The following is an 11,736-nucleotide window of genomic DNA, read 5'->3' as shown; positions in this document are numbered from 1 at the left end:
TTAATTAAGCTTCCACATGCGCCCTCTATAGGTATAATATCACATTAAAGTAGAGCTCGTAAGCGGGGTGGCGCCGTGGGATGTTACAAGTGGAGATGTCGAGGCGGGGCAAGATGTGAAAGAGGTGGTAGAACAATTTATTTTGGTTTAGGCAGGCAATGGCTAGGGGAGGATAGAGGAAAAAGACAAAGAACAATGAAAAAGAAAAGGAAAGGAAAATAGAAAAAGGAAAAAATAAATGGCAAAAATATCCTTCGGCTTGGCCATTCTCCGAAACAATAAGGGCACTTCAAACCTTTATTGGAAACAAGATCCACTAGGCCCTTATTTGAGAAAATGAAAACACTTCAAACCCTTATTTGGAATTTTCCCTCTTCGAGGATTCCCACTGTGTTTTCAATTTTGCAACGATTGCAACTTGTCGGAAAAACATCCTTATGTAATTTTGATGATGACCAAACTTTAATGAGTTCATTTAAGTGTGCCGAGATTCATATTTGAACTATGCAAAAGCTCAACTGAGATTTTACAATCACCTCAATTAGATTTTGCTAAGTCTTGAAAATTATAGAAGGAATGGTGTTAGCTAAGCATAGGTCTTGCAATTAGGTAAAATTGTGCCAACTAGGCCTTCCGAAAGATAGATTTTCATGACTGTTAGAGTTCCTAAATTGAAAGCTAAACCCATAGAAATTAACTCGGATATTATGTAGGCAACTCAAATTCATCCCCATTTTCAAATATATCATCCAACCTGTCATTGATAGAGATTTGATTGAAGATTTGACCGGCAATATAAGGTCCGATCGAGGTGTCAAAATGGGTTGAGAATCCATATTTTAACACATATTCAATGAGATGAGTCAAATATGGATTAGTTAAGTTTTAATAAAGGGATTGTTAATTGTTTGAGTTGTAAACTTAATTATATGTGAGTTTTAAATAGATTTAAAGACAAACTCATTTACAACCTATTTAGTTTATAAAGATGATTAGTTGAGTCAACATATTTATGTGCCTAATAATTTATGTATATTTTAAATTTCTGATTTTATTGAATTTTTAATTTTTAATTTGTATCTTTCTTTCTTTTACATAACAAATTAAAAGTCCAACTGCCATTCGCCCACTGTTGGCCCCCGCTATCGGTAGCCGTGGGATGGACGAGCGAGGTCAAGTATGAATCGCTAGATTTGTATTACATGGAAAAATGTAAAAAAAGGTTGAATAGATCAATATGGGTTAGACCATTTTGGACCCGACCCACCAATTTAACAAGTCTAGGTTTAAAACACAATTTAAATCTCAAAAATAGCTTCTCCTCATCAAAATGAGTTCTTTTCTTTTTATACTCACGTTATTATCGGAGCTCAACAATAAATTTCTTACCCTTCGGGCATAGTCGTCCGTTTTTCATGCTGTCATGAGTTTGTGAATCCCCCATCTTGATTGGACATTCCAAAACTAGAAACCGTAAGCATTCAACACAACAAAAATCGGGTTGATCGGATATCGGATGGGACAGTAATTGCCAATTAAATTTCGGTCATACCTTCCAATAGTTGAAAAAAGTACTAGATCCCAAAATTATACCCAGAATCTCGTAATCAAAACAAAATTTCTCGGACTTTTAAATTATGACAATGATGATATTTTTAGAATGATAAGCTATCGAAATGATACTTGATTTATAGATCCAAGCCTTAGACATTGGGCGGTGATTTCGCAATTTCACCTCGCAATATATGAGCTCGTTCGGAAGTTCTTGATTGGTAGTGATCTAATGCCATGAAAATCATGCGAATCGAACATCGAATGGAAAAATATGAGCTAGCGAACCTCAACTTGAGGTGTGTGCACCCGAGACGAGTTGTGTACCCTTGATTTGAGGCCCGCATACCTTGAGATGATGTGCACCCACTATAAATAGACATTTTCTCCAATCAGCACATGGTTAGTCTCTCCCTCGTCTTTTCACACCTAAAATTCCCCCAAAAGGAGTTCGGTTGTCACATTAATCTATTTCTTTCCACATGTTTTTTTATTTGTGTAAATACCAAAACTCACCGAGTAAGTCTTGACTCCCTTGTGAACATTTTCCAATATAAATGCATGTTAAGATATCATAATCTCTATCTAGAAGATATGTAGTTATGCTATCCATTTGAAAAGTCAAAAAATGCATGTTCTTAGGCCGTCCTAATGTCCTAATGTCGACATGAAAACCGTAAAGCCTTGGACGCATCATCATGGTACCCATTGGAATAGTCTAAAAATGAATGTTCTTAGGCCATTGTAATATCGCAATAGGATATCAAGTTCTCGGTAAATTTAGGTAGGGATGGAATTTGCCCCCTACACGACAATATGAATTTTGCACGGTCTCGTATTTACATTGGTTACTGCGTTACTCTACATTTAGATACTACATATATTTTTGTTTAGGAATAGCATGTTCATATTGAATAAATCGTAGGCCCAACTATGAATTCCGTTCAAATTGAATCGATAAGTGCTCCGACCTTAATGAGTCCGGCCATATCCCCTTTGGCTCGACCGAAGTTTTTGATCTCAGATTTATCTTACTTGGGGTTTCTTTCCCTCAACTCTAGGTTTTGTATCTTTTGAGCCTTGAGTTCGGTGGGAATTCCAATGGCCCATCGTAAGATTTTTACGATCACTAAAGTGGGCACTATATGAAATATTTGGCATTTTCAGTGTTCTTATCCCGAACTTTACTATTGCTTATTTCAAGTGGGTCCATAATCACTGGAAAGCTAACTCAATATTAACTAAAATGCGAACTCACCTTCGACCCAATGGCTAGAGACGGGCGAATATTGATGCCAAACATAGTAGTTCGAATATGGTTCCAACTGCGCACAACAAATTTCAGTATTTCACCCCAACCAAACCGTAGCCCCTGTTAGAATAATTAGATTGATTATGTTAGAATATTAGGATTGATTTTGTTAGATATATTACAATTACGATTCCGTGAATCGTAATCAGAATCGATTGTAATTGATATTGTAATATTTCATATATAGTTGCTCTTAAAGCCTATAAATAGGCTCCCGTATAGATAATAATAAAAGGACAGAAATTTCACAATCGCATTTTTCACTTTGATTTCTCTTGGTAGTAGAGCCAATCGTCTCCGAACGTCAATTCCTAACGAATGTCTGCTACGACCCGACCATAGTGGTCCAGAGCGGTTGCCAAAAGCGATCCCACGCACCTCTACGCCCCGCTATCTCGAACTTGTCTAAACTCATCCGTCGCTTGTAAGTTCTTGTATGACACCTTAATCTAGTTATTTTTTTTTTTTCATAAAATACCACCATCGGGTTCCTCATCACCGTATGAGTCCAATGAGCCAAATGTTGCTACTGTCCGACGAGCTACGCGCAGGAAACAACTCTTGTGAGTGAGATTCACTCACCAGCGGGCCCAACATGTGATTAGTAGCTAAGCCACGTTTGCAACACGTTAGAAAGTGATGTCCGCACTACCTATCTGCCATGTGTATGCCACATCATTGAGAGCACTAATCGGCATTGACCCGACGTTGACCGGCGTTAACCGGATCGGTTCACTCACTTTTCTGACCGATTTGACCCATTTTAGACCGGTTCTTGGTGTTTTTAGATCGGTTCTCGAAGTATTTAGAGGTTACGAACCCATTTCTAGCCTTATATTCTTCATATCAGCTTTACAAGTATTAGTTTTCTTAGAATTTCATAAAGATCTACTGGGTTTTGATATCATGGAGAAATTGAAAGTCACAATTCCTATCTAGACTAGTTTGAATGGATCTAATTACATTTTATGGGCTCAAGAAATATCCGGTTTTACGAGAGGATGCCGACTTTGGCATTATGTCACCGGTAATATTCGTGAACCTCCTCGTAATGCTGGTGAAAGAGATGAGAAAATCAATGAACTCTTGGAGGATTGGGATAGCAAGAATCATCAAATTCTTACGTGGTTTCGAAAAAATTCGATTCCCCCTATCGGACTTCGGTTTGGTTGTCTTAATATAGCAAAAGAAGCATATGATCTATTTGCTAGCCGATATTCTACCTCGGATATTGCTCATTAATATCGGTTGTTAGGGAAACTACATCGCATACGTTAGGAGACAGATCGGTTGATCAATGATTTCTTATCCTCCATGCATGCTATCTGGGATCAATTAGCATTATTTGAACCATAATGGGATGCAAAAACCGATGCTCGTAAGTTTTCTTCATATCGCGATCGCATGCATGTTATGCAATTTTTTGTGGCAATTAATGATGAATTTGAACATGTGCAAGCTTCCCTTTTACATTGAGACCCATTACCTCATCTTGAGGTAGTTGTCTTAGAGTTGTTGTCCGAGGAGACTAACCTTGCTGCTTGAAGGCGCAACGTTCTTTTCCTTCATCCACAGACATATTGCTTGCCACTCCAGGTTCTTCATCCTCGTGCAAATATTGTTATACGCATTGTCATCGATCCGGTCATCTTTCATCCAATTATTATTAACAACGGCTTAAGCAACCTACATTGACAAACAATCGATCATGGTATAGAGGTCCATCTCAACACGTACGTCAATCCACTGTTGCTATCATTGAGAGTTCCAACAAAGATTCATCTGTCACTTTATCGTTAGAGGATCTTCGTTTATTCTTCAAGAATCTAGCACTTCTCGCTCCTCTGTTCCTAGTACTTCTGCTACTTAGGTTACTCCGGATACTCTTAATTCTTGGTTCTTTGATTACGCTTGTTGTAATCACATGACTTCAAATTCCAATGTTTTCAAGTAAAAAACATTCGCTTCACAAGTACCCACTATTCATACAGCTAATAACTCACGGATGATAGTTAGTCATACAAGGAACGTTTTAACGTTCAAATTATCCTTACCCGACTTTCTTAGTTCCCAAACTCTCCTTAAACTTGATATCTGTGGGACAACTATGTGAACTTTGTTTTGACATTCATTTCTCTTCAAATGGTTGTTGTGTGTAGGATCTATGGATGGGACATGCCGTAAAGTGGGACATATATTTGAGCTTGTTTCCTTGCGGTTTCCAAACTCTTTTGTTCCTTGTCTTGCAACAATTTCATCTGATACTTGATATTCTCGTTTGGGTCAAACTTCCTTTTCTAGATTGAGTCCTTTAATTTCCGGTGGTCATTTAGGTTCAATTAACAATGAAAATTTCGATTGCTTATCTTGTAAGTTGGAAAAACATCATGCTTTGCCGTTTGATTTAGTGATTCTGTCTCTCATGCCCTATTTGATCTTATTCACTCTGATATTTGGGGGCCATCTCCTACTCCAACTATGGGAGGATCTCGTTATTTTATGATTTTTGTTGATGATCACTCTCATTGCACATGGCTTTATCTTATAAAAAATCGCTCTGAACTTCCTCATATCTATTGTAATTTTGCTTCCATGATCAAAACACAATTTTCTCAAGAAATCAAAGTTTTTCGTGCTGATAATGCCATGGAGTATGGAGATACTAAGTTTCTTCGAATTGTTTCCATCGTTTTGACAAAACAATCCGGTCATCTTGCATCCAACCGTTATTGACGACAGCCTAAGCAACCTACAATGATAAATAACCGATCACGATATAGAGGTCCATCTCAACACGTATGTCAATCCACTGTTGCTATCATTGAGGGTTCCAACAAAGATTTATCCGTTACTTTATCTTTACAGGATCTTCGATTTATTCTTCAAGAATCTGGCACTTCTCGCTTTTATGTTCCTAACACTTCTGATATGTAGGTTACTCTAGATACTCCTAATTCTTGGTTCTTTGATTCCGCATGTTGTAATCACATGACTTCAAATTCTAATGTCTTCAAGTAAGAAACATTCACTTCACGGGTACCCACTATTCATACAAATGATAACTCACAGATGATAGTTAGTCATATAGTGAATGTTTTAATGTCCAAATTATCCTTACCTGACACATTCTTAATTCCCAAACTCTCCTTAAACTTGATATCTATGGGACAACTATGTGAACTTTGTTTTGACATTCATTTCTCTTCAAATGGTTGTCATGTGCGGAATCCATGGATGGGACAAGCCGTAAAGTGGGACATCTGTTTGAGCTTGTTTCCCTACGGTTTCCGAATTCTTTTGTTCCTTGTGTTGCTATAGTTTCATATTAAACTTGGCATTCCCGTTTGGGTCAAATTTCCTTTTCTATATTGAGTCCTTTAATTTCTAGTGGTCATTTAGGTTCCGTTGATGACAGAAATTTTGATTGCTTATCTTGTAAGTTGGGAAAACATCATGCTTTGTTGTTTGATCTTAGTAATTCTCTCTCTCATGTTCTATTTGATCTTATTCACTTTGATATTTGGGGGCCATCTTCTACTCCAACTATGGGAGGATCTCGTTATTCTGTGATTTTTGTTGATGATCACTCTCGTTACGCATGACTTTATCTTATAAAAAATCGCTCCGAACTTATTCATATCTATCATAATTTTGTTGCCATGATCAAAACATAGTTTTCTCAAGAAATTAAGGTTTTTCGTTCCGATAATGCCATGGAGTATAGAGATACTGAGTTTCTTCAAATTGTTTCCATTGTTTTTGTCCAGAAACTTTTCAACAAAATGGTCGAGCAGAGCATAAGCATAGGCATATCTTAGATATAGTATGTACTTTGCTTATCTCAGCTTCTTGTCCCGAACAGTTTTAGGGAGAAGCTTGTCATACCGATGTATACACTATTAATTGTATTATGTCACCTACTGTAAGTAACTTATCTCCTTATGAACACTTGTATGGTAGTACTCCTATTTATAGTCTTCTTTGAGTTTTTGGCGGTGCTTGTTTTGTGCATTTACTTCATAAAGAACTCATGAAGTTAGAACATCGTACTCGCTTATGTTGCTTTATTGGGTATGGTATTGAGCACAAAGGGTATAGATGTTGGGATCCAGTCTCTAATGGTCTACGTGTTTCCCGTCATGTTACTTTTTGGGAATACAAAATGTTCTCATCTCTTTATTCCTTTGAGTTATCTCCCACCATTCACTTTTTCACCAATCCTTCGGTGGAACTATTTACAGAAGATGACAAACTTGCATCTTCCTCTTCAGAATTGTCTTCTTCTAATCTTGATGCAGGTACATTAAGCGATCCCATTTTAGTAGCTCTTGACATTTCTGCACCATCCGCTCTTCATCCTTAGTGCTACCTTCTTCTCTTATTCGTCATTCTACCTACGTAAGGGGAAAAGTACACTAGAAGTGCCACAACTTTTGTACGGCGTTCACTTGAGTGCAATAACTTTCAAAATGTTCACTTAAGTGCTATAACTTTCAAAATCGTTCACTTGAGTACCATGTTGACGTGGCAACGGGAAAAGCTGACGTGACAGTAGAAAAACCGGCGTGGCACGCCAGAAAAGTTACTGTAGCTCGGCGGAAAGCCGACATGTCACGTCGAAAAAGTTACTATAGCACTCAAGTGAACGATTTTGCTCCGACGTAACACTCAAATGAATGATTTTTGAAAGTTATGGCACTTAAGTGAACGTTTTGAAAGTTATGGCACTCAAGTGAATGTCGTACACAAGTTATGGCACTTTTAGTGTACTTTTCCCCCACGTAAGTTAACCTTTTGTTCGATTTCGTGGATTTCATTATTATTCCACTATAGCCTCATTTCACGAGTCTCACATATATAGAGAAGCTCGTACTAATCCTCTTTAGCAACAATTAATGGTGGATGAGTTGCAAGCGTTAGATAAATCTCATACTTGGGATTTAGTTGATTGCCTACTGAAAAGTCTGCTATAGGTTGTAAATGGGTGTATAAGATCAAAACTAAGGTAGATGGTACTATGGAGCGTTACAAAGCTCGATTAGTAGCAAAATGATTTACTCGGGAATGTGGGATTGATTATGATGGGACTTTTGCTCTAGTTGCACCTTTTACGTCCGTTTGAAGTCTTATTGCCGGTGCCTCTATCAAGCAATGGTCCATGTTCTATATGGATGTTAAAAATGTTTTTCTCAATGACGATCTTTTTTAGGAAGTATATATGGAGCCTTCTCTTGGATATACTATTTCTGACAAAGTATGTCGATTATGTCAAGCATTATATGGATAGAAACAGGCTCCTCGTGCATGTTATTCTAAGTTCAGTCCCACTATGGAATGCCTTGAATTTAATCCAGCCCTTATGATAATGCTCTCTTTGTTCAATGAACATATCGTGGGTATATTCTGCTCAATTTATATGTAGATGACATGGTTATCACTGGCGATGATCATACTGACATTACAATACTTCAACAGTATCTCGATCGGCAATTTGAAATGAAAGATCTTGGTAAACTTGGTTATTTTTTAGGCTTGGAGGTTACTTTCAATTTTTCAGGGTATTATTTTTCTCAAGCTAGAGATGCCACCGATCTTCTTTCTCGAGTGGGACTTACCGATAACAAGATTGCTACAACTCCTATTACGACTAATGCCACATTTAATGACAAAGATGGGACTCTTCTTCCCAATCCTACTCTTTATCGGCAGCTGGTTGAAATCTTGTATATCTCACTGCCACCCGTTCTAATATCTCTTATGCTGTTCTTATTGTCGGTTAGCTCATGATTGCACCTCGAACTACTCATTTTGCTGCTGTTCTTTGAGTGCTTGGCTATGTCAATGGCACCTTATTTCATGGTCTTCACTTTTCTGCTCAATCTACCTTGGAGTTGAAGGCTTATTCTGATGCTGACTAGGTAGGAGACCCTCTTGATCATCGCTCCACTATTGGCTCTTGCTTCTTTCTAGGTATCGGAATACGAAGCCCATTCTATCTACATATTCAATTCGCAGAAACATGCCCAATAAATCACTTGAATCATTGATCGAAGCGGGTATATCACAAGGACATATCTTAATTGTTATAGGTTAAGTGCCTCTTTGTGATCTTGGAAATTCCTTCGTGTTGAATGCCGATCAACAGTGAGTTGGGAGAGAGCGTACGTCATGTTTGTCTTCTTGAAAGTGACAGATTAAATAGGAGGAGATGGAGTGGTAGTTTTTTTTTACATCATTTGAAGATACGTGACTTATCACGTTTCAAATAGCAGATAATCGCTAGTGTGCGGGTGATTGCCCGCATGGGTGCACACCGAAAGTCCCACACACCAACATCTCCCACTTGCCCATGTAGGGCAAATAGTTCCCACATGCCCACGAAGGACCAACAACTCTCACTCATCCATAGAGGACCAAACAAAAAAAAAAATTATCTTCGCAAAGTTCATATTGACAAATAACTCATACGATCAGCATACGCCGAGAGCTCGTTGTTATACATCCGTTGGGAGTATATGGCAACTCAAAATGGACATATTCAAAAATAGATTTTCGTATGTTGTACCATAGATCGATCAATCACATACATATTCCTCTCTCTTGATCTTATTTAAGTATGATATGTTATATTCACAGTTATGATCACACTAAATAATCATAATTGACCGATCCGTGAATATAATCCATAATATAACTTAAAAACTCTAAATCAATCTTCCTCCTCCATTAGACCTCTCAATCTCGGTTCAGCTCGCTTTTCTAGAAGTGTCCCTTTAGATTGAATCAATTTCATGACGATAGGCAACACTCTAAGATAGCGAACACTAAAAAGAAATCACGAGAATAACAATGAGTCATGAGGGTACGAAAATGATGAATTCTTATCCTCGAGAGTCTCATAGAAAAGTTGAGATCTAAACTTTTGGCTACTTTCAATGGTTGATTCATGCATATGTAATATGAAATAAGTATTACGGTATTTTCTCCTTCCCTATAGAGCGTATGTCTTTCTATTTTAATACCGTACAGATGATAATTTAGACACACTCAATGTCTAACTCGAGTTCACGTAACAACTCTAGCCAAGAATTTCCATCAGAGCTCCTATCTAGCATTAAAGACAAATAAAGTGCAGTATGTGGGTTATTTCACTTTCAAACTTTAGGAGTGATAAGTTCTCATCTTAACATTCTATTAAGGCGACTTAAGTATTTTAAGCTTGAGCTCTCAATTATCTCCTAGAAAATATGCTTAAAATTGCTTCATCTCTATTCAACACGCAGTAAATAAAGGCGATTACCGGTGTGAGTGGGCTAATCTCACATCTGTCCGATATACCTTCTCAATATAATGCACCAAGCATTAACATGCATAAATATCAAATCGACTTAAAGACATCTATATTGATAAACAACATCATCAACTATAAACATTTAGGGAAAATACATATATTTAATACTTCAACCTCTGCGCAATCCTAGAGTCTTTACATGACTTATGAAAATATCTCTAGGAATCGGCTTTGTCATAGGATCTACTAACATTCTATGTGTTGATATATATAGTAGGTTCACGTCCTTTCGTGCTACCATATCCTTGACATAGTTATACTTAATGTCTATGTATTTGGTCTTCTTGTGGAACTTAGGATCCTTAGTGTAAGCTATTGCTGCTCGACTATCACAATAAACCTTTATAGGATTTGCAGCATCTCTAGTAACACCCAAATTATCTAAAAATCTTCTAAGTTAAACACCTTCTTATGCTGCCACCGATAATACTACAAACTTGATTTCCATGATGGAAAAGGTTATACACCGTTGTTTCTTAGTGCTCCATGATATGGCACCATTATTCAGTAAGAATACATTTCCGAAAGTGGATTTCCTCTCATCCAAATCTCCGCCCCGGTTAGCATCAGTATAGCCCTCATGGTTCAGATTGCTTCTTTGATATGTTAGCAAGTAATCAACGGTTTCTTTTAGATACCTCAGGATTTTCTTAACCGTAGTCCAATGTGCTTAACCTGAATTGGATTGGTATCTACTCACCGGTTCGATTGCATAACAAATATCGGTCTAGTACACATCATAGCGTACATGAGACTTCCAACAAGACTGGCATATGGAACATTTTTCATTTGTTCTTGCTTATGTGGAGTTTTAAGATACATTCTATGGCTCAATCCTTCACCTTTTGCAATAGGAGTATCAATGGGTTTACAATCTTGCATACGAAATCGTTCAAGAACTTTATTAATATACGTCTCTTGTGAAGACAACAACTTTTTCGAACGTTCTCTCGAAATCTTAATTCCAAGAATGTATGTAGCTACACCCATATCTTCCATTTCAAATTTAGAAGATAGCCAAATTTTGACTGTCTTGACAAGCTCCAAATTGCTTCCGACAATTAGTATATCATCAACATATAATGATAAAATTACAAAATGATCTTTGGATCTTTTGATTTATACATAATTATTTTCATTAATCATTAATCATGTTAAAATCGTATGCCACTATGGCATTATGGAAGAGTATATACCATTGTCTTGAAGACTACTTAAAGCCGTATATCGATCTCAGAAGTCGACATACTTTTTGTTCCTAGCCTTTGGGAACAAAACCAATAGGTTGCTCCATATAAATTTCCTCTTCTAATTTTCCATTGAGAAAAACAGTCTTTATATCCATTTGATGTAACCTAGATCCAAACTGGCTACTATTGCCAAGATAATGCGAACTCAAGTAAATCTAACCACAGGGGAAAAAGTTTCCTCATAATTAATTCCCTCATGTTGGTTGTATCCTTTCGCAATAAGGCGAGCCTTATACCTCTCAATTGAGCTATCAGCCTTACGCTTTATTTTG

General features: G+C 37.3%; 1 long non-coding RNA gene across 1 annotated transcript; it reads right to left on the bottom strand.

Moving 5' to 3' along the window:
• Positions 1-287: 287 nt before the first annotated feature.
• Positions 288-7,302, bottom strand: LOC125312749. The gene is made up of 3 exons (XR_007196795.1): positions 7,292-7,302; positions 5,904-5,906; positions 288-371 (listed from the first exon to the last, which is right to left on the bottom strand). It is a non-coding gene; the product is annotated as an uncharacterized LOC125312749 (long non-coding RNA).
• Positions 7,303-11,736: the final 4,434 nt, after the last annotated feature.

The sequence above is a fragment of the Rhodamnia argentea genome, chromosome 10 (genome assembly GCF_020921035.1).
Source record: "Rhodamnia argentea isolate NSW1041297 chromosome 10, ASM2092103v1, whole genome shotgun sequence".
Classification (NCBI taxonomy): domain Eukaryota; kingdom Viridiplantae; phylum Streptophyta; class Magnoliopsida; order Myrtales; family Myrtaceae; genus Rhodamnia; species Rhodamnia argentea.
This window is presented reverse-complemented; position numbering and strand designations above follow the sequence as displayed.